The following is a 24,696-nucleotide window of genomic DNA, read 5'->3' as shown; positions in this document are numbered from 1 at the left end:
AATTAAAACATCAATTAATGCACTTTTATCTTATCAACTAGTATCTACTCTTTATTTTACAAATCTTAAAATCTGAAAGGAAAGCAAGAATAAAGCAAAACATTATCCAGTGTTACACTATCATGTTATATACATTTTCAGCTTAAAAAAAAAAAACTAAATTTATGCATAAAATTATAGCTGCATTTATTATAAGAATAATTTTAAACATACATTACCACACGCGCTCTTAAGTTTAATTGCTACTGATAAAATCCGTTCATTTGAACTGAATTTTTCATTTGAAATGCAAACAAAGAGAGATTTTACTGCTTTTTCTAAAAGTGAAGTGGCTACGAAAAACAATTCAAGGTCATTTCATTCGTAAAATGCTTTTAACAAGTTTGAAATGTTTTGGGAAATAGGGGGAGGTGGATCGCAAAGAAAAGTTGGATAAATTCACTCTGGAATTTTTCAAGTTATTTTACGAAGAAATTTCGAAAATGCTCCTCGAAAAAATTCGTAAAATAGAGAAATTAGTGAAATGGAAGTTCGTTCAATAGAAGTCCGACTGTATTTTATACAGCAACTCATAAAATTATAGATGCTGAAAAAAAACAATTATTAATCATCTGAATTGAATCTTACTGAATCGGAAACTTAAATATTGAAGTCATTCTTTCGAACAATTAAGATGTGCACTTCGTGGAAATTCGATCTATAACAAAAACTTACTCAATTTGATATCATTTATTTTGCTCACCTTACAGCGTTGAAACAGATACTACAGAAACACTTTTTGCCCATATGTACTTTTTTTTTAAATCTGAAAACAATAACATTAGTTTAATTATGTTCCCTTATCGGGAAATTTCAATCTAAATCTTAAATGAATCCTAGAAAAAAGATAGTCAAACAAAAAATAATCGAAAACTAAATTGCAAGTATAACACTTTTATTTTTAACTAATTTGTAATATTACAACACAAGATGAAATAGAAATTTAATCTGTACATTATGTAAAAAATTTAACACGAATTACAAAATTGAACTTCAATAATCCAATAGCAAAAATTTCACAATATCAAATACACGATATCAAAATTATACAATACAGCACCCTATCAAAATGCGCTACCAATTTAAATTGGATAAATTTGAAGCGGCAAACTACAGAAAAAACACATTTCAAATACAACACTTCAACAACAGCTATAACCCTTATGATCAATATATAAATATATTACATAGAATAGATTACATAGAGCAGAACATATTACATAGAATAGAAATATATTACAGTAAATTAAATGCTAAGTTTGAAAAACTTTGCTGAAAGAACAAAGCAAATGACAGGGACAATAAAAGCTTTGGTGACTGAGAGCAGTTAATCTGAAGGTTTGTTTTAAACTATTAAATCTGACATAAAAATGTGATAAACATAATTTTTCTCAAGAGACAAAAGAACACCTGGATCAAACTAGCCTTCATGGAGGACTTTGTTGCAACTAACCCGCATTCGCGTAACATGGAGAGGAAAACCATGAAAACCTCCCACGATTAGCCCGACGGTGTTGGGATTTTAACCCACTATCAGTCTACCACTAAGGGCATTTTATGTCAGCACTTTTTTCTGTGCGAGTACACGTTATACGTCAACAGCAGCAGATTCTGGCGAGTCTTAACTTGAGCCACCTCATTGGGAGGGTAAAAACGAATCTGTTCTTTTCCCATTTGGTAAAGACTGCAGAACAACTTCGAGAAGCTCTTTCATCTGGATATCACAAACTCATGAATCTGAAAAATTATCAATATTCAATTTTTGCAAAATAAGATTCAGTTTACATAGAGAAGGCTTTGGATAAGAGAAAAAAATAAAGGTTATCGTCTCACCTATTAGACCAGCAAGGAAACAAGTTCTTTTGTCGGAAGATGTCATTCAGTTCTCGAGATAGAAAACTGCATGAAAAGCTGCACTAATTCTTTTTTCCGAAGCTTGTGCAGTTGTAGCTTCCCAAAACGTGTCCATCAGCCGCATATCAAGAATACAGTCAATTCTGAAAAATACAACACACACAAGCAGTATCTATGCACAAAAACAAAAGGAGAAATTAAACTAAAGCAATAAGGTAAAATAAACCAATATTTAAACCAACTTCGAAAGAAAAAAAATACTCAATTAACTTTAAAAGTTTGAATTTTAAACCAGATTTAAGTACCTTTTAATGTTATCATCATACATATATATTATTGTACAGTGAGAAAACGCTACGTTGGCGTTTTTATACATTAATTTTCCTTTTGTGCTTTAATTTTCATTCAATTTTGAATGCTTTTGCCAATTACAGAAGATTTCTTAGAGTTAATTTTAAGAAATGACAAAAGAATGCAAACAATCAATTAAGAGTTCCAGTTGAGTTTTAATTTAGAAACGAAACGATCAGAAGAAACTAAATCCATACTTAAAAATAATCATAAACAATTTCAATAATCTGCAAATTTAAAAAGATAAATGAAATAAGATCTTTAAATATGCTCAGAGATAAAAATCCATCAGAAATAGATTTAAAATAAAGTTACACAATTTAAATAACTTTGAATAATTTCGTTACAAGATTAATTGAATAATTTTAATTGAATAATTTACGATTTAATAATTATAGTCTTTCAATATTATGCTAAAAACTTAAATATAACAAGTTTTAAATGTAACTACATATTTTTACACAGATTTCTTACCTTGATAATTAGTGCTTCCATACATTGCAAAATAATAAAAACTAGTTTATACCTGCTTCAATCAACACTAGGTTTATTTCTTTCTCATAGAATCGAATTCTGTTGACTTAAAATGGGTTAACACTAAAAAATTTAATCCCAAAAAATTGACTCACTAACAAAAATTCGGTAATTAAAAATTAGCTTTCTTGAAAAATTCCGTTTAACCGTTTGAGTGCGGATGTGCCAAAAATGCGGAAATCTTGTTTTGAACCAAAAATGCGGAGACACTGCTGTTGGTTAGTATAGGTTGGTTAGTGGTTGGTAGGTAGTAGTTAGTAGTAGTTGGTTAGTAGTTGGTTAGTAGTGTTGTACGCATTTCATTCCGCACTCTTAGCATATATAAGAAAACTCTTCAGCACTCAAACGGTTGATAGTGAGAAAAGTGAAATTAAACTTAGGGTAATTCTAGGCCAAGTGAAACCTCATCAGAACGCATAAGCGATTTACTCTACAGCCGCTCGTGGGCCAAAGACTTTCGTCATTAATATCTTCAAATCGTTCCGTTTTCCATAGACACGTCTTAATCTTTACCATAAAAATGATCTGATGAAGTTTTAGCTTCCCGAAACGTGTCCATCAGCAGGATATCAAGAAGACAGCAAATTCTGAAAATACAAGACAAAAAATCTGGTCCTACGCACAAAACAAAAATAAATTAAAAATCCAAACCAATCAGAAAGAATAAACCGATAGTATAGATAGTGTTCTCTACACTAGGAATCACTGCAAGCTCTTGACTGACTGCACCTCCGGGTAGCTGTTTTTGAGAATTTTGAAGCCAAAAGGATCACAATAAGATGACCATTCTGGTTTGAGATGCTAAAAATGAAAAGCGCATTAAGTGAAAAGTTCTCGGAAGGAGAAGGAAGAGAAAAAGTTACCGTCTTACCTATTAGGCCAGCAAGAATGCGAATGAGTACTTCGTCATTAATATCTTCAAATCGTTCAGTTTTCCATAGACACGTCTTAATCTTTACTATAAAAATGATCTGATGAAGTTTTAGCTTCCCGAAACGTGTCCATCAGCAGGATATCAAGAAGACAGCAAATTCTGAAAATACAAGACAAAAAATCTGGTCCTACGCACAAAACAAAAATAAATTAAAAATCCAAACCAATCAGAAAGAATAAACCGATAGTATAGATAGTGTTCTCTACACTAGGAATCCCTGCAAGCTCTTGACTGACTGCACCTCCGGGTAGCTGTTTTTGAGAATTTTGAAGCCAAAAGGATCACAATAAGATGACCATTCTGGTTTGAGATGCTAAAAATGAAAAGCGCATTAAGTGAAAAGTTCTCGGAAGGAGAAGGAAGAGAAAAAGTTACCATCTTACCTATTAGGCCAGCAAGAATGCGAATGAGTACTTCGTCATTAATATCTTCAAATCGTTCAGTTTTCCATAGACACGTCTTAATCTTTACTATAAAAATGATCTGATGAAGTTTTAGCTTCCCGAAACGTGTCCATCAGCAGGATATCAAGAAGACAGTAAATTCTGAAAATACAAGACAAAAAATCTGGTCCTACGCACAAAACAAAAATAAATTAAAAATCCAAACCAATCAGAAAGAATAAACCGATAGTATAGATAGTGTTCTCTACACTAGGAATCACTGCAAGCTCTTGACTGACTGCACCTCCGGGTAGCTGTTTTTGAGAATTTTGAAGCCAAAAGGATCACAATAAGATGACCATTCTGGTTTGAGATGCTAAAAATGAAAAGCGCATTAAGTGAAAAGTTCTCGGAAGGAGAAGGAAGAGAAAAAGTTACCATCTTACCTATTAGGCCAGCAAGAATGCGAATGAGTACTTCGTCATTAATATCTTCAAATCGTTCCGTTTTCCATAGACACGTCTTAATCTTTACTATAAAAATGATCTGATGAAGTTTTAGCTTCCCGAAACGTGTCCATCAGCAGGATATCAAGAAGACAGCAAATTCTGAAAATACAAGACAAAAAATCTGGTCCTACGCACAAAACAAAAATAAATTAAAAATCCAAACCAATCAGAAAGAATAAACCGATAGTATAGATAGTGTTCTCTACACTAGGAATCACTGCAAGCTCTTGACTGACTGCACCTCCGGGTAGCTGTTTTTGAGAATTTTGAAGCCAAAAGGATCACAATAAGATGACCATTCTGGTTTGAGATGCTAAAAATGAAAAGCGCATTAAGTGAAAAGTTCTCGGAAGGAGAAGGAAGAGAAAAAGTTACCGTCTTACCTATTAGGCCAGCAAGAATGCGAATGAGTACTTCGTCATTAATATCTTCAAATCGTTCAGTTTTCCATAGACACGTCTTAATCTTTACTATAAAAATGATCTGATGAAGTTTTAGCTTCCCGAAACGTGTCCATCAGCAGGATATCAAGAAGACAGCAAATTCTGAAAATACAAGACAAAAAATCTGGTCCTACGCACAAAACAAAAATAAATTAAAAATCCAAACCAATCAGAAAGAATAAACCGATAGTATAGATAGTGTTCTCTACACTAGGAATCACTGCAAGCTCTTGACTGACTGCACCTCCGGGTAGCTGTTTTTGAGAATTTTGAAGCCAAAAGGATCACAATAAGATGACCATTCTGGTTTGAGATGCTAAAAATGAAAAGCGCATTAAGTGAAAAGTTCTCGGAAGGAGAAGGAAGAGAAAAAGTTACCATCTTACCTATTAGGCCAGCAAGAATGCGAATGAGTACTTCGTCATTAATATCTTCAAATCGTTCAGTTTTCCATAGACACGTCTTAATCTTTACTATAAAAATGATCTGATGAAGTTTTAGCTTCCCGAAACGTGTCCATCAGCAGGATATCAAGAAGACAGTAAATTCTGAAAATACAAGACAAAAAATCTGGTCCTACGCACAAAACAAAAATAAATTAAAAATCCAAACCAATCAGAAAGAATAAACCGATAGTATAGATAGTGTTCTCTACACTAGGAATCACTGCAAGCTCTTGACTGACTGCACCTCCGGGTAGCTGTTTTTGAGAATTTTGAAGCCAAAAGGATCACAATAAGATGACCATTCTGGTTTGAGATGCTAAAAATGAAAAGCGCATTAAGTGAAAAGTTCTCGGAAGGAGAAGGAAGAGAAAAAGTTACCATCTTACCTATTAGGCCAGCAAGAATGCGAATGAGTACTTCGTCATTAATATCTTCAAATCGTTCCGTTTTCCATAGACACGTCTTAATCTTTACTATAAAAATGATCTGATGAAGTTTTAGCTTCCCGAAACGTGTCCATCAGCAGGATATCAAGACAGCAAATTCTGAAAATACAAGACAAAAAATCTGGTCCTACGCACAAAACAAAAATAAATTAAAAATCCAAACCAATCAGAAAGAATAAACCGATAGTATAGATAGTGTTCTCTACACTAGGAATCACTGCAAGCTCTTGACTGACTGCACCTCCGGGTAGCTGTTTTTGAGAATTTTGAAGCCAAAAGGATCACAATAAGATGACCATTCTGGTTTGAGATGCTAAAAATTAAAAGCGCATTAAGTGAAAAGTTCTCGGAAGGAGAAGGAAGAGAAAAAGTTACCATCTTACCTATTAGGCCAGCAAGAATGCGAATGAGTACTTCGTCATTAATATCTTCAAATCGTTCAGTTTTCCATAGACACGTCTTAATCTTTACTATAAAAATGATCTGATGAAGTTTTAGCTTCCCGAAACGTGTCCATCAGCAGGATATCAAGAAGACAGCAAATTCTGAAAATACAAGACAAAAAATCTGGTCCTACGCACAAAACAAAAATAAATTAAAAATCCAAACCAATCAGAAAGAATAAACCGATAGTATAGATAGTGTTCTCTACACTAGGAATCACTGCAAGCTCTTGACTGACTGCACCTCCGGGTAGCTGTTTTTGAGAATTTTGAAGCCAAAAGGATCACAATAAGATGACCATTCTGGTTTGAGATGCTAAAAATGAAAAGCGCATTAAGTGAAAAGTTCTCGGAAGGAGAAGGAAGAGAAAAAGTTACCATCTTACCTATTAGGCCAGCAAGAATGCGAATGAGTACTTCGTCATTAATATCTTCAAATCGTTCAGTTTTCCATAGACACGTCTTAATCTTTACTATAAAAATGATCTGATGAAGTTTTAGCTTCCCGAAACGTGTCCATCAGCAGGATATCAAGAAGACAGTAAATTCTGAAAATACAAGACAAAAAATCTGGTCCTACGCACAAAACAAAAATAAATTAAAAATCCAAACCAATCAGAAAGAATAAACCGATAGTATAGATAGTGTTCTCTACACTAGGAATCACTGCAAGCTCTTGACTGACTGCACCTCCGGGTAGCTGTTTTTGAGAATTTTGAAGCCAAAAGGATCACAATAAGATGACCATTCTGGTTTGAGATGCTAAAAATGAAAAGCGCATTAAGTGAAAAGTTCTCGGAAGGAGAAGGAAGAGAAAAAGTTACCATCTTACCTATTAGGCCAGCAAGAATGCGAATGAGTACTTCGTCATTAATATCTTCAAATCGTTCCGTTTTCCATAGACACGTCTTAATCTTTACTATAAAAATGATCTGATGAAGTTTTAGCTTCCCGAAACGTGTCCATCAGCAGGATATCAAGAAGACAGTAAATTCTGAAAATACAAGACAAAAAATCTGGTCCTACGCACAAAACAAAAATAAATTAAAAATCCAAACCAATCAGAAAGAATAAACCGATAGTATAGATAGTGTTCTCTACACTAGGAATCACTGCAAGCTCTTGACTGACTGCACCTCCGGGTAGCTGTTTTTGAGAATTTTGAAGCCAAAAGGATCACAATAAGATGACCATTCTGGTTTGAGATGCTAAAAATGAAAAGCGCATTAAGTGAAAAGTTCTCGGAAGGAGAAGGAAGAGAAAAAGTTACCATCTTACCTATTAGGCCAGCAAGAATGCGAATGAGTACTTCGTCATTAATATCTTCAAATCGTTCCGTTTTCCATAGACACGTCTTAATCTTTACTATAAAAATGATCTGATGAAGTTTTAGCTTCCCGAAACGTGTCCATCAGCAGGATATCAAGAAGACAGTAAATTCTGAAAATACAAGACAAAAAATCTGGTCCTACGCACAAAACAAAAATAAATTAAAAAATCTAACCCAATCAGAAAGAATAAACCGATAGTATAGATAGTGTTCTCTACACTAAGAATCGCTGCAAGCTCTTGACTGACTACACCTCCGGGTAGCTGTTTTTGAGAATTTTGAAGCCAAAAGGATCACAATAAGATGACCATTCTGCTTTGAGATGCTAAAAATGAAAAGCGCATTAAGTGAAAAGTTCTCGGAAGGAGAAGGAAGAGAAGAAGCCATCTTACCTATTAGGCCAGCAAGAATGCGATTGAGTACTTCGTCATTAATATCTTCAAATCGTTCCGTTTTCCATAGACACGTCTTAATCTTTGCCATAAAAATGATCTGATGAAGTTTTAGCTTCCCGAAAAGTGTCCATCAGCAGGATATCAAGAAGACAGTAAATTCTGAAAAATACAACACACAAAAGCAGTATCTATGCACAAAACAAAAATGATAAATCAATGGAGATAATCAGACAATTTTGATGTAGCCCAAGATTTTGAACAGTATATAAGCACAGGTTCTAAAAGTTTTTATTTTTTGCAATTTTATACTTCATTATTTATATTTTCTAATATTAAATTTGATTTTCAAATAAAAGCATTTCGTTATTAAGAAAGTTGTCCCGTACATATAAATTTAGAAACGAAACGATCAGAAGAAACTAAATCCATACTTAAAAATAATCATAAACAATTTTAATAATCTGCTAATTTAAAAAGATAATTGAAATAAGATCTTTAAATATACTGAGAGATAAAAATCCATCAGAAATAGACTTAAAATAAAGTTACACAATTTAAATGACTTTGAATAATTTCGTTACAAGATTAATTGAATAATTTTAATTGAATAATTTACGATTTAATAATTTTAGTCTTTCAATATTATGCTAAAAACCTAAATATAACAAGTTTTAAATGTAACTACATATTTTTACACAGAGTTTTCTTACCTTGACGATTAGTGCTTCCATACATTGCAAAATAATAAAAACTAGTTTATACCTGCTTCAATCAACACTAGGTTTATTTCTTTCTCATAGAATCGAATTCTGTTGACTTAAAATGGGTTAACACTAAAAAATTTAATCCCAAAAAATTGACTCACTAACAAAAATTCGGTAATTAAAAATTAGCTTTCTTGAAAAATTCCGTTTAACCGTTTGAGTGCGGATGTGCCAAAAATGCGGAAATCTTGTTTTGAACCAAAAATGCGGAGACACTGCTGTTGGTTAGTATAGGTTGGTTAGTGGTTGGTAGGTAGTAACTAGTAGTAGTTGGTTAGTAGTTGGTTAGTAGTGTTGTACGCATTTCATTCCGCACTCTTAGCATATATAAGAAAACTCTTCAGCACTCAAACGGTTGATAGTGAGAAAAGTGAAATTAAACTTAGGGTAATTCTAGGCCAAGTGAAACCTCATCAGAACGCATAAGCGATTTACTCTACAGCCGCTCGTGGGCCAAAGACTTTCGTCATTAATATCTTCAAATCGTTCCGTTTTCCATAGACACGTCTTAATCTTTACCATAAAAATGATCTGATGAAGTTTTAGCTTCCCGAAACGTGTCCATCAGCAGGATATCAAGAAGACAGCAAATTCTGAAAATACAAGACAAAAAATCTGGTCCTACGCACAAAACAAAAATAAATTAAAAATCCAAACCAATCAGAAAGAATAAACCGATAGTATAGATAGTGTTCTCTACACTAGGAATCACTGCAAGCTCTTGACTGACTGCACCTCCGGGTAGCTGTTTTTGAGAATTTTGAAGCCAAAAGGATCACAATAAGATGACCATTCTGCTTTGAGATGCTAAAAATGAAAAGCGTATTAAGTGAAAAGTTCTCGGAAGGAGAAGGAAGAGAAAAAGTTACCATCTTACCTATTAGGCCAGCAAGAATGCGAATGAGTACTTCGTCATTAATATCTTCAAATCGTTCCGTTTTCCATATGCACGTCTTAATCTTTACTATAAAAATGATCTGATGAAGTTTTAGCTTCCCGAAACGTGTCCATCAGCAGGATATCAAGAAGACAGTAAATTCTGAAAATACAAGACAAAAAATCTGGTCCTACGCACAAAACAAAAATAAATTAAAAATCCAAACCAATCAGAAAGAATAAACCGATAGTATAGATAGTGTTCTCTACACTAGGAATCACTGCAAGCTCTTGACTGACTGCACCTCCGGGTAGCTGTTTTTGAGAATTTTGAAGCCAAAAGGATCACAATAAGATGACCATTCTGGTTTGAGATGCTAAAAATGAAAAGCGCATTAAGTGAAAAGTTCTCGGAAGGAGAAGGAAGAGAAAAAGTTACCATCTTACCTATTAGGCCAGCAAGAATGCGAATGAGTACTTCGTCATTAATATCTTCAAATCGTTCCGTTTTCCATATGCACGTCTTAATCTTTACTATAAAAATGATCTGATGAAGTTTTAGCTTCCCGAAACGTGTCCATCAGCAGGATATCAAGAAGACAGTAAATTCTGAAAATACAAGACAAAAAATCTGGTCCTACGCACAAAACAAAAATAAATTAAAAATCCAAACCAATCAGAAAGAATAAACCGATAGTATAGATAGTGCTCTCTACACTAGGAATCACTGCAAGCTCTTGACTGACTGCACCTCCGGGTAGCTGTTTTTGAGAATTTTGAAGCCAAAAGGATCACAATAAGATGACCATTCTGCTTTGAGATGCTAAAAATGAAAAGCGTATTAAGTGAAAAGTTCTCGGAAGGAGAAGGAAGAGAAAAAGTTACCATCTTACCTATTAGGCCAGCAAGAATGCGATTGAGTACTTCGTCATTAATATCTTCAAATCGTTCCGTTTTCCATAGACACGTCTTAATCTTTACGATAAAAATGATCTGATAAAGTTTTAGCTTCCCGAAACGTGTCCATCAGCAGGATATCAAGAAGACAGTAAATTCTGAAAATACAAGACAAAAAAACTGGTCCTACGCACAAAACAAAAATAAATTAAAAATCCAAACCAATCAGAAAGAATAAACCGATAGTATAGATAGTGTTCTCTACACTAGGAATCACTGCAAGCTCTTGACTGACTGCACCTCCGGGTAGCTGTTTTTGAGAATTTTGAAGCCAAAAGGATCACAATAAGATGACCATTCTGATTTGAGATGCTAAAAATGAAAAGCGCATTAAGTGAAAAGTTCTCGGAAGGAGAAGGAAGAGAAAAAGTTACCATCTTACCTATTAGGCCAGCAAGAATGCGAATGAGTACTTCGTCATTAATATCTTCAAATCGTTCCGTTTTCCATAGACACGTCTTAATCTTTACCATAAAAATGATCTGATGAAGTTTTAGCTTCCCGAAACGTGTCCATCAGCAGGATATCAAGAAGACAGTAAATTCTGAAAATACAAGACAAAAAAACTGGTCCTACGCACAAAACAAAAATAAATTAAAAATCCAAACCAATCAGAAAGAATAAACCGATAGTATAGATAGTGTTCTCTACACTAGGAATCACTGCAAGCTCTTGACTGACTGCACCTCCGGGTAGCTGTTTTTGAGAATTTTGAAGCCAAAAGGATCACAATAAGATGACCATTCTGGTTTGAGATGCTAAAAATGAAAAGCGCATTAAGTGAAAAGTTCTCGGAAGGAGAAGGAAGAGAAAAAGTTACCATCTTACCTATTAGGCCAGCAAGAATGCGAATGAGTACTTCGTCATTAATATCTTCAAATAGTTCCGTTTTCCATAGACACGTCTTAATCTTTACTATAAAAATGATCTGATGAAGTTTTAGCTTCCCGAAACGTGTCCATCAGCAGGATATCAAGAAGACAGTAAATTCTGAAAATACAAGACAAAAAATCTGGTCCTACGCACAAAACAAAAATAAATTAAAAATCCAAACCAATCAGAAAGAATAAACCGATAGTATAGATAGTGTTCTCTACACTAGGAATCACTGCAAGCTCTTGACTGACTGCACCTCCGGGTAGCTGTTTTTGAGAATTTTGAAGCCAAAAGGATCACAATAAGATGACCATTCTGATTTGAGATGCTAAAAATGAAAAGCGCATTAAGTGAAAAGTTCTCGGAAGGAGAAGGAAGAGAAAAAGTTACCATCTTACCTATTAGGCCAGCAAGAATGCGAATGAGTACTTCGTCATTAATATCTTCAAATAGTTCCGTTTTCCATAGACACGTCTTAATCTTTACTATAAAAATGATCTGATGAAGTTTTAGCTTCCCGAAACGTGTCCATCAGCAGGATATCAAGAAGACAGTAAATTCTGAAAATACAAGACAAAAAATCTGGTCCTACGCACAAAACAAAAGTAAATTAAAAATCCAAACCAATCAGAAAGAATAAACCGATAGTATAGATAGTGTTCTCTACACTAGGAATCACTGCAAGCTCTTGACTGACTGCACCTCCGGGTAGCTGTTTTTGAGAATTTTGAAGCCAAAAGGATCACAATAAGATGACCATTCTGCTTTGAGATGCTAAAAATGAAAAGCGTATTAAGTGAAAAGTTCTCGGAAGGAGAAGGAAGAGAAAAAGTTACCATCTTACCTATTAGGCCAGCAAGAATGCGAATGAGTACTTCGTCATTAATATCTTCAAATAGTTCCGTTTTCCATAGACACGTCTTAATCTTTACTATAAAAATGATCTGATGAAGTTTTAGCTTCCCGAAACGTGTCCATCAGCAGGATATCAAGAAGACAGTAAATTCTGAAAATACAAGACAAAAAATCTGGTCCTACGCACAAAACAAAAATAAATTAAAAATCCAAACCAATCAGAAAGAATAAACCGATAGTATAGATAGTGTTCTCTACACTAGGAATCACTGCAAGCTCTTGACTGACTGCACCTCCGGGTAGCTGTTTTTGAGAATTTTGAAGCCAAAAGGATCACAATAAGATGACCATTCTGCTTTGAGATGCTAAAAATGAAAAGCGTATTAAGTGAAAAGTTCTCGGAAGGAGAAGGAAGAGAAAAAGTTACCATCTTACCTATTAGGCCAGCAAGAATGCGAATGAGTACTTCGTCATTAATATCTTCAAATAGTTCCGTTTTCCATAGACACGTCTTAATCTTTACTATAAAAATGATCTGATGAAGTTTTAGCTTCCCGAAACGTGTCCATCAGCAGGATATCAAGAAGACAGTAAATTCTGAAAATACAAGACAAAAAATCTGGTCCTACGCACAAAACAAAAATAAATTAAAAATCCAAACCAATCAGAAAGAATAAACCGATAGTATAGATAGTGTTCTCTACACTAGGAATCACTGCAAGCTCTTGACTGACTGCACCTCCGGGTAGCTGTTTTTGAGAATTTTGAAGCCAAAAGGATCACAATAAGATGACCATTCTGCTTTGAGATGCTAAAAATGAAAAGCGTATTAAGTGAAAAGTTCTCGGAAGGAGAAGGAAGAGAAAAAGTTACCATCTTACCTATTAGGCCAGCAAGAATGCGATTGAGTACTTCGTCATTAATATCTTCAAATCGTTCCGTTTTCCATAGACACGTCTTAATCTTTACTATAAAAATGATCTGATAAAGTTTTAGCTTCCCGAAACGTGTCCATCAGCAGGATATCAAGAAGACAGTAAATTCTGAAAATACAAGACAAAAAAACTGGTCCTACGCACAAAACAAAAATAAATTAAAAATCCAAACCAATCAGAAAGAATAAACCGATAGTATAGATAGTGTTCTCTACACTAGGAATCACTGCAAGCTCTTGACTGACTGCTCCTCCGGGTAGCTGTTTTTGAGAATTTTGAAGCCAAAAGGATCACAATAAGATGACCATTCTGATTTGAGATGCTAAAAATGAAAAGCGCATTAAGTGAAAAGTTCTCGGAAGGAGAAGGAAGAGAAAAAGTTACCATCTTACCTATTAGGCCAGCAAGAATGCGAATGAGTACTTCGTCATTAATATCTTCAAATAGTTCCGTTTTCCATAGACACGTCTTAATCTTTACTATAAAAATGATCTGATGAAGTTTTAGCTTCCCGAAACGTGTCCATCAGCAGGATATCAAGAAGACAGTAAATTCTGAAAATACAAGACAAAAAATCTGGTCCTACGCACAAAACAAAAGTAAATTAAAAATCCAAACCAATCAGAAAGAATAAACCGATAGTATAGATAGTGTTCTCTACACTAGGAATCACTGCAAGCTCTTGACTGACTGCACCTCCGGGTAGCTGTTTTTGAGAATTTTGAAGCCAAAAGGATCACAATAAGATGACCATTCTGCTTTGAGATGCTAAAAATGAAAAGCGTATTAAGTGAAAAGTTCTCGGAAGGAGAAGGAAGAGAAAAAGTTACCATCTTACCTATTAGGCCAGCAAGAATGCGATTGAGTACTTCGTCATTAATATCTTCAAATCGTTCCGTTTTCCATAGACACGTCTTAATCTTTACTATAAAAATGATCTGATGAAGTTTTAGCTTCCCGAAAAGTGTCCATCAGCAGGATATTAAGAAGACAGTAAATTCTGAAAAATACAACACACAAAAGCAGTATCTATGCACAAAACAAAAATGATAAATCAATGGAGATAATCAGACAATTTTGATGTAGCCCAAGACTTTGAACAGTATATAAGCACAGGTTCTAAAAGTTTACTTTGCAATTTTAATCTTCAATCTTAATTTGAAAAATGAGTAAAAACTACATCAGAATTTTTCTAAGTAATGTATGTACGCAGTGTTTTTTTAATTACAAAACATTTGAAAATTTTTAAAAGACAAAACATCTTCCATTTGTTAAATAGTCGAAAAATTTTCGATTTCAAATAAATTAAAAATGTTTCTTAAGTCAACAGACTCAGAATTTCTGTAAGTACGGAAAATTAGATAGTTTTTGAAAGTCAATGCAATTTGAAAATTATTCTAAGTTCAAAAGTACAAACAACTTGATCTTTCGAAAGAAGAAACAAAAATTTTCTAAGTGCCATCAGAATTTTTCGAGGTACTAACAGTAGGAAATTTTTTCCAACTTACAGCTTATGTAATGCGATTCTTTATACACCCATTTTTTAAAAACTTTAAAAATTTCCAAAGTACCAACAACTTCAAAATTTTCCTGATTCTAAACATTTTCAGAACTTTTAAAGCCAACAGATTCTAAATTTTTCAAAGTACAAAAAAATGGAAAATTTTTCAAAATCAGTTTGAATTTGTTTGAAAATTTTCCCATGACCCCAAACACCTACTGCTCCTTATATGTTCGTTTTTTCACACTAAAAAAATTTCTACGCACATACAACTTCAGAATATTTCTTCCAAAAAAAAAAAAAAAAACAGATTCAGAATTTTTCAAACAAATTTGAATTTTTCAAAGCCAAGATAATTTTTAAAAAAAAATTTTGACTTCTTGTATACCAATTTCTTCCAACTAAAGTAATTTTTTATGTTGAAACATTTTCATAACTTTTAACAGAACAAATTTAAGTCGGGAACAAAGTCGGAACAAGTTGAAAATTTTTTCTACCACCAAACTTCTGCAACTCTTAAAATACCTTTTTTTCTCAACTTTTAAAGACTTTTAAAAATCACAGAACTTCAAAATATTTCTGAGGAGAAAAAATTTTGAATATTTTTCGAAGTCAAAACAATTCGAAAGTCATTCAAAGTGCAAACATCAGAAATTTTCTAAGTACAAATGGTTTGAAAATTTTTCTAACTTCAAATTAACAACTAATCAGAAAACTTTGGTACACACATGATTAAAAATGAGACGTAGTTATCAAAAACTACATTTATAGAGTGACGTTAAGAGTTTACTTAACATTTTTTAGGTTAATGTAAAAGGCGCCAGTATTTTGTCTATATTTCCAAACTGTTTCTTAATAAAACTAATTTTTAACGGAAAATTGTTAAAGAGACATAATTACACTATATTACTGATAATGAGTATGCAAATTTATCAAGTTTTGTCAAACTCGCAAACCATTTTATTCCACTGAATATAATTATCACTTAGATGATTATTACACATTTACTATATTAACTAATTAAATTTAAGCATTGCGACTAAGAAATTATTTTAACAGTTTAGAATTATTAGACATAACATTTAAAATTAATAAAAATATAATCTCTAAAGAAGGGTTCATTTAGAAATTAAACCAATGCAATTATAAAGCCTTATAGGGAAAACAATAACTCACACATTAATTTAAATATTGAAAACATAAAATTATACAAGCTTGAGAAAATTTTTAAGTCCCAAAAATAAAAACAATTCCACCACTTTCGATAGAGATAAAAAATCTTCCTTCCAATAAACCTTAGCTAAAGAGGGGATCTCACAAATATATCTCAATTTCGGAAGGTTGTAATAGTTATGTTAAGTTGTATTTATCCTACTGCGGCAGTAGCCGAATTTGAAATATTTTTTTTATCAGACTCATTATTTACGAACACATTATTTGAACAGAACTAATACATACAATCAATCCTCTAGAATGATCATTTTCCATTAACCACCAGTTGATAAAATGCAAGAGCAGAACAAGAACTGTTACATTAAAAAAAAATTATTGAAAATAATAAATTTCGTATAGAAAAATATTTTAAGTCATAGAAAAGATTTTATGAAGAAAGTGGAAATAAAATAAATAAAATAAGCAGAAGAATTAGGAGTATTAAAAAAATTATTAAATTAAAAATATTTTAAGTAATCTTATTTAATTAAAGATTATTAACCAGAATTAAACATTACAGTTTATCTACATTCAGAAAAATAAATAATTCTTTCCCCACCAGAGCCCCATAAGTATACCGTCATGTACAGCGATAAGACTAGAGGTCATTGAACTGGGGTAGTAGCCCCGATTTTCCCCAACTCGAGTGCACTTGCTCTAAGAACATTCAGCCTACAGTAGATCAGTGCAATTTAAATTAAAAGCAATACACGGGTTTCTTTAATCATACAGTTCGAAAACTCCAAATCCAAAGTTAAATATTTGGAAGTAAAAGAAAAATGTATGAAAAGTAAAAGAAATTAACTTTTAAACATTCTAAGGTAATACTAAAAGGAAATTTGGTTATAACTTCAGCTATACGTCAACAAGCTTTGAAAATAAAATATTAAATTCAAAAGTTAGAATTTTATGAGAGCTTTAAATGCTTTCTATGCAAACAGTTCATATATTTTATTGTAAAGAGAAAAATAAAGTAAAAATTCATAATTTAAAACTATTAAGTTTTAATTTTCATCTATATTGTCTGTTATATACAGATGTCACAGAGTTTAAACAAGTATCAAAAGGATGCAATCAAAAATATGGAGTTCAAGTTAAGTTTTAATCGTTAAGAAATGAAACGAACAGAAGTATACATCAAAATTTAAAAATTGATCTAAACAATTTTAATAATCTGTAATTTTAAAAAGATATTAAAATACTCTCATAAAAAGTTGAAATTTTACATAAAATCTATTAAGAAATATATTTTGTTTAAATCTAGAAGATTTGGAATACTTTAATATTGACAAAAGCAAAGTTCTTACAATATTATGTTAAATAAAATTAACTACACATTTTTAATACCGCGTTTCCCTCCTTCGCATGCTTTCATGCTTTATAAAAAAATTATATGAAACTAACCCGCATTTGCATTGAATGGAGAGGAAAACCACGAAAACCCCCCACGGTTAGTCTCACTGCAGGGGGACTAGCCTATGATCCATCTACCACTGAGGATATTTAACGTCAGGACATTGATTGGTGTTAGCCGGGTACGGGATTCTTGTAGACCAGTCATCGCTGGGATTCGAACCCAGTTCACCTCATTGGAAGGCGAACGTTCTATCCCCAAAACCCCCAAGTCACTCTTAATGGCTTAGAACGTTTACAATCTGATGATTAAAAGAAAAGACAGAAATCTCGTTATATTAAACTATTACTAGATCTTTGCTGGCATCAGAAACCTGGAGTAGGTGAAAATCAAAAGAAACTAGTCATATACGAGAGCTAAGTTGGATTCTGTGTAACAATGATGGGGGCAACATACAGAGAGGCAGATGTTATCCATTACAGTCAACTACAAATTTGCTGAACACATCTGATTTATCTTCCATAACATTTAGAGCACTAATTCTCTTTTTTTTTGTCGTGGCACTCTAAACGATTTCGAAATTCAATGTGAAAGAAAACTAAATTAGTTTACTTATCTGTAAGACACTGTAAAATAGTTTATAATAATTTTGAATGAGAAAATATGTACTACAAAAACAGTAAGTTTATTAAGAGATTCCTTACATTAACTGTTATTTTATTATTTTTTTGCTAGTTATTAATTGTTAGCTTGTTTTTTGTTTGTTATGCTTTGCTAATTTGCTTTTATGACTATTGATTGCATAGCTTATTTTAATTGTTGCCTTTTATTTCCTTTTGAAAGTTATTATTTATCTTGCTTTCTTTTGTTAATTAATAATTTTAATAGTCATTCAATTTCTTATTTCAAGATTGGCAGAGACAGGACCATCGCCTACAAAGATGTTCACACTCTTAAAATTTATAAAAAGTATATACTTTAATTTAAACTTTACTCGTGATAAAAAAAATCTTTATAATTTTTACTATAAACATTTCTAAAATTTGGCGACGCACAAATGGAAAATAGAATTCATGGGAAATAGAATACAACAAGATGTTCGCGTTTTCAATACTGTACAGGAAAGTTTCTCATACAGGGTGCGTTCTGAAAGTAATGCGCGTGATTTTATTGTGACGCGACTATCAATCGCAGCGCACTCAGATTGGTCTAAAAATGTGGTGGGGGATTTGCCCTTCCAAACAAGCCTGGTTTCAGGTCGCTCCGAGTAGTAGGAGCAGTAGGACGTGTCTTTGCGCTAAGTCTTTTTTTTGAGTCACAGCGTGATGGAGTGTTCGCTGGAAAGCGATAAAGTTTTGTGTGCGGTTTGAGAAGAATGCGACGGAAACTCACATTCTTCAAGACGCCTTTAAGGTGAAATGCATTTAGAGATCTCAATGTGGAAGGCGGTACAAGGAGGGTCGGGAGAAGGTCACCGACGAGCCTCGTTCTGGACGCCCAGCAACAGATGAAAACGTGTGTGTGAAGTTTTGAAGTCAGACCATCGTGGGTCACCATTATTAATGGTTACCCACTTATTGACCGCAGCCAGGGATGATTGACTTCTGTATTCTACTGGAAACGGTGTCTCTACGATCAGTCCACTGCAAGACCAGATTTCTTTAAAGCAAGTCAGAGGCAATTTATATTGTTGGTTGTGATTAACAGTATACAGCATGTACAGCTCATTGTGATTTCATTTACTATCATTATATTGCACACTGAATCCTATAAACCATTTTGTAAAAGCTAGTATATTTTCAGACAATTTTGATTTAGCCCAGGATTTTGAACCTTATATAAGCACTGGATAGAAAGGTTTTTGGCAATTTTAATTTTCAATATTTATATTTTCTAATATTAAACTAAATTTTCAAATTAAGAAATTTCGGTATTAAGGAAGTGTTGTCCGTTCATATAAATCTGAAGCTTTTAAAAGCTAATCTTAAGAGCCTGATTCAAGTTAAGCTTAAAATTGGAAAAATATCATAAGTTAATATTTTCAAATGTCATATCCTATCCCTTATCTATGAACAATAAATATCCCGGAAAATATTGTGAACGTCGAAATCGATTCCAAGCACCTATAAACGTTCTTTTTCTAAGATTAAACTTTAGTACAGAGCCGGGTGGCTTTTCAGGGCACGGATTGGTAACCTTTAGCTACAATCCAGGACCTTACTCTACCCTACCTCAGCCCTTCAACTAGAGAGGGAAAAATAATTTAACAGTCAAATATATTTAGCTGTAAGAGCCAGAGTTCTTCAGTGACTTAGGGTCACGGACATGTGGGCTAGTATCACATGTCCAGGACCACCCAGTTCTTTTGACACCCTGGCTCTTACTGCACTGAAAGAACGGAAAAGTTCCGAAACGGCTAAACAAGCGTGAAGCTCGAAGAGGGAGCAGAACGGCCGTGTACCACCCCCGATTCGGATTTCACACTTGTTTAGACCAATCCATTGAAAATTTTCCGTTTCATAATACGTTCATCGCTTCACAACAACACTTGTCAAAAAATTTTTTTAGTAAATATCAGACAAAAAGTTTTAATTGTGAACGTTTATAGTCTTAAAATTCCCTAATGCTTGAAAAGTAATTTGTGCACTTGCTGCTTCTTAGATAGTCATTATAAAATACAGGCACTTCGACTATTTACTGACCAATCAAAAATTGTGAAAGTAAAATACTGAGAAAAGCATTGTTGCTGTAAATAGTTCTCTAAATGGATTTTATAACCTTTCACTTCTTATAAACTTCGTTCAATAAACCTAACTTTGAGTTTACGACTACTAATATTTAACTCCGCAATTTAGTACCCAGTCCAGAAGACAAGGGAACTCCTGGATCAATCATTGGATGAAATTTATCTTCGTGGAGGACTTTTTTAAATGGAACTAAACCGCACTTGCGTCAAATCAAGAGAAAAACCGCGAAAATCTTCGATGGGTAGCTTGACGGCAAAGAGGCTCTAAGCCATGACCACTCTACCACTGAGAATATTTAACGTCAGCACAATAATTGGTGCATGCCGGGTACGGAATTCGTAACGACCAGCCATATCTGGGATTCGAACCCTGATCATCTCATTGGTAGACGAGCGCTGCATATCCCCTGAAGAACCACGGTTCTCTTAATGGACTAAAAACCTTTTTTTACAATCAAATGATTGAAAGAAAAACAGAAATCTTGTTATATTTAACTCTCATTAGACCTATGCTCCCATGTGGCTCAAAAACCTGGGCTATGTGAAAAATCGAAATAAATTGGTCATATTCGAGAGATAAATTTGATTCTGTGCACAGTTAGTAACAATCTGATTTATCTTCCATAACAATTAGAGCAGTAAATTTCAACCTTTTTTGGTCGCGGTACACTTTTAACTATTTTGAAATTTGACGACACACAAAGAAAAAAAAAAGTTTAAAATTTGTTTATTATAAACCCTATAATAAATAAACTGAAATAGATTATCATAATTTTGAATGTGAAAAGAAATATGTACTACTAAAACAGTACTTTTATTATTGATTTATCGAATGTTTATTTAGAAATTTCTCTCTACCAGTTTATTTCTAGTTCAGGAAGGATGCTGGTCAATTTAATATTAGGCACATAACTCAAATTGAAATTTGAGCACGCTAGTCGTTCGCAATTTGGTCGAAATTTTAATAGACTATAATTCTAGATTGTTAACAAAAATGGTGAAAATTTTGATTGTAGTCCGAAGACTTGAAATTCTGTTTTATCAAACGCTCTGCTGAAGTTATTCTGAGCACTCTAGCTCGTGTAGAAACTGAGTCAAATGTAAATTAATTCCCTCTTGAATATAGGGCTATAAATTTTGTTTGTTAAGGCGCAAGAAACTATTTAAAATTGTGTTTTAATTGGTCACGGAACTGTCGGTCACTGCTGTAACTAATCATAATTTGCAAGATTCTAGTGTAAACATGAAATTTTTAAAAAGTAGAGCAAACTCGTTATGAGACTGGTTCATAATAATTTCAGTATATGCGTACAAGGTCTTGTAAAGCGATGTAATGAAAGAAAGTAAATTTATGTTTTTTGATGTACGTCAAAAGCGTCACCATTAAATGATTTAATTTCGATTTTAGTCAGAATTTCTGGAGAGAGAAACAGCTTATTCTTAGTTACACGATACGGTTAAAATAAAAGGGACTTCTTCATGTCAGACTAATGTTTCGGGGGGGGGGGGGAGTTGATCATTAAGTTCGTGGTTTAAATGGAAGGTGATAACATTTGGTGATATTAACAGTGGTGACATTTAAAAATATGACGCATTTGAGATATATACAAATATGAAATATCTGTTTCAGTACCTTCATGGTATCTACTCAATAAAAACTATCCCTAATTTTTCAGTAAAATTGAAACTGAAAACTTTACTGGTTTAACAACTTGAAATAATTTACTACAACCTTTACTAAAATTTACATTCAAAAATTTCGTTTGCAAGCAATTGTATCCTAGTTATGAAATTTTATGTTTATTTAGTTACAAACTTTATACACTATCTGGCCATTAATGACCGGACACCCCTCATTTCGGATACACGCGGCGTAGGGCCGCCACGCGCCTAAATCACAGCTTTAACCCTTCTAGTAAGGCTATCCACTAGGTGTTGGTACACGGCGGCAGGTATTGCCCGCCATTCCTCCTGTAACATGGCGAGGAGTTGAGTGGTGGTTTTGGGGCATTGTGGTCTGGCCCTGAACCGGCGCTTCAACTCATCCCAGCGATGCTCAATTGGATTGATGTCGGGACTTTGGGATGGCCAGTCAAGCTCTTGCACCTCCATTTCATCAAACCAGTCCGTGATGGCATGTGCTTTATGAATGGCAGCGTTATCGTGTTGAAACACAAACGGGCCATTACCGAACTGTTGCAACAGGTTGGGAAGCGCCAAATTGTCCAGGATGTCTCTATACCCTTCTGCGTTCAGGGTTCCACGCACTAACACCAAGGCTCCAAGGCCAAACCATGAGAAACAGGACCAAACCATAATTCCTCCACCGCCGAACTTCACAATGGGGACAATGCACACCGGTAGGTACCATTTTCCGGGCATTCGCCAGGTCCACACTCGTCCATCAGGTCCACATCTCGTTTACCTATTATTTGTGTGGATACCTGTTCATACCTACAGAAATTACAAAAAGAAAAAAGAAAGTGTTTTGTAGAAATGTATGTATCAGTCAAGGTTAGCATGTGGTCAAAAAGGGGTGCCCCAATAGTGGGTCTCCTACTTTTCACAAAACCCACCTCTAACCTAAGAGATAATTAATGATGTGGCACCGAGAGTCCATTTGTAGGGCTCAATAACATCACCGTTATTGAGCCATTTTTCGAAAATGTCTGAAATCTTCCAGAAATGTGGTAATCTCCTGGTGTATAAAAATTATCTTTATAATATATATATAGAAAATATACGAGCGAAACAATTTATTGGACATCAATTATAGGGCAAAATTGATGATGAAAAAAATGGATTTATAAAAAATCTCATGAAAATCAAGGCCATGCACCAGATTTCGACAAAAGGAAAGAATTTTATAATAAATTGAGGAGTAGGTTCGAAGCAGAATTTTGTGAGGCAGTACCCAAAATATACAGGTAAGCAGTTTAATTTAATAAATATTATTATCTTCATTATAATACCCAGCTTAATATTTTACACTGAATTCGCTTTTAAAATTTTTCAATGGAATTTATACGATTAGTATTATTTAAGCATTCATTTCATTTTAATGTTTTTGATATCTTTGTTTGATATAAGTGTAAAATAATTGAAAATTTAATTAAAAAACTCATTTAAGGCCGGAAACAAGAGTTATAAATCACATATTTAATAAGAAAATTGCTCATTCATTTTATTCAGTCAACAGACATTCAAAACTTTTTAAAGTATTAAACATATTGCTAATTTATTAATAAAATTATTTTTATATTAATTTCAAAACATAAATTTTTATGTAAATTTAAAAGTTTAACTTGTAAATTTATAAATGCCATTTAAAAAACACACAAACAAAACGCATTCATTCATCCACGGATCGAAATTTTGACGTGTGCCGGAGCACGATCTAACTCCAATCCAGAACCCCCCAGACGTATCGACTCACTCGGAAGAGTTTGTGACCCCGACAGATTTAGAGTGCACCTTGCACCAGTTATCTGAGGATCGAAATTGTGATATCGGATCCTTCTCAGGGAGATTTCAAAAATTATCGCCAATATTAAAAATGTGTAATTCTAGTGCGACGGAACTACTACAATTACTTCAGATCAAAAATGAACGCTCCCTAAAACGCACACACATGCGCAAATGACTAATATGTGAATATTGAGTCGCTGTGGCTTAGGTTATAGAGCGTTCACCTTCTCATGAGAACCAGGTTCGAATTCCAGTGCTGACTAGTCGATACGAGTCCTGCACCCGGCTTGCACCAACCACAGTGCTGACGTAAAATATCCTCAGTGGTAGACGGATCATGGGTTAAAGTCCCCTTGCCGTCAGACTAACCGTGGATGGTTTTCGTGGTTTTCCATACATTTATCGCAAATGTGGGTTTGTTCCGTCAAAAAAGAAACTTGAAAGCAGCTTATGAGATATTTTTAAACGAAGCTTGACCTTTCCGATTAAGATTTTATTTAAAAGCATTAAAAACTAATTTCACGGCAAGTTTGCGGTGAGTTAAAATTTTTAATAAAAGTTAATTTTTTCGATTCGAATTTGAATGTTGAAGCGAACTTTTTATGATGTCTGGCTACCACTTAAAATCACAACTCTGGCAGGAAAACAAATTTTATAATAAAAATTTTAAACTTTCCAAAACAGAATACATAAATGGTAGACAATTTTACGTTATTAATTTATGTATCGAGATAATTAACACTTTTTGTTTGCAATTTATGAAGATAGTTCTAATTATTTTGAGTTCACCAATGGCCGCCTACGATCAGCTCAACAATAGAAACGATCATTACATTTTAGACTGCATATTAGGTACAACAAATGAAATTGTTTTTCAAAGGATTCATGTTTATAGCACACATTCATTGAAAACTTGTTTAGTAAATATCAGGGCTCGCCAAAGTTAGCCCTACCCGAGAAAAAAAAAACAGTTTTTTTTAAGGAATGTTTTTCAAACTTTCTTTTACTAGATCAAGAGATTTTTCTTCAAAAGTAGAAGAATTGT

At 33.6% G+C, this 24,696-nt stretch overlaps 2 long non-coding RNA genes across 2 annotated transcripts; both read right to left on the bottom strand.

Annotated features, from left to right (window-relative positions):
- Nucleotides 1–917: 917 nt before the first annotated feature.
- On the bottom strand, nucleotides 918–4,896 carry LOC147806701 (uncharacterized). Its single transcript, XR_015435024.1, has 3 exons — nucleotides 4,542–4,896; nucleotides 1,873–4,471; nucleotides 918–1,776 (listed from the first exon to the last, which is right to left on the bottom strand). It is a non-coding gene; the product is annotated as an uncharacterized LOC147806701 (long non-coding RNA).
- A 1,389-nt stretch (nucleotides 4,897–6,285) lies between these two features.
- Nucleotides 6,286–11,473, bottom strand: LOC147806700 (uncharacterized). The gene is made up of 6 exons (XR_015435025.1): nucleotides 11,087–11,473; nucleotides 10,195–11,016; nucleotides 8,105–10,124; nucleotides 7,661–8,037; nucleotides 7,215–7,590; nucleotides 6,286–7,144 (listed from the first exon to the last, which is right to left on the bottom strand). It is a non-coding gene; the product is annotated as an uncharacterized LOC147806700 (long non-coding RNA).
- Between the last annotated feature and the right edge of the window lie 13,223 nt (nucleotides 11,474–24,696).

The sequence above is a fragment of the Parasteatoda tepidariorum genome, chromosome 7 (assembly GCF_982258835.1).
Source record: "Parasteatoda tepidariorum strain Cologne lab strain chromosome 7, Ptep-v5.0, whole genome shotgun sequence".
NCBI lineage: Eukaryota > Metazoa > Arthropoda > Arachnida > Araneae > Theridiidae > Parasteatoda > Parasteatoda tepidariorum.
The sequence above is the reverse complement of the archived record's forward strand: the minus strand, read 5'-3'. Positions and strand labels throughout refer to the sequence as shown.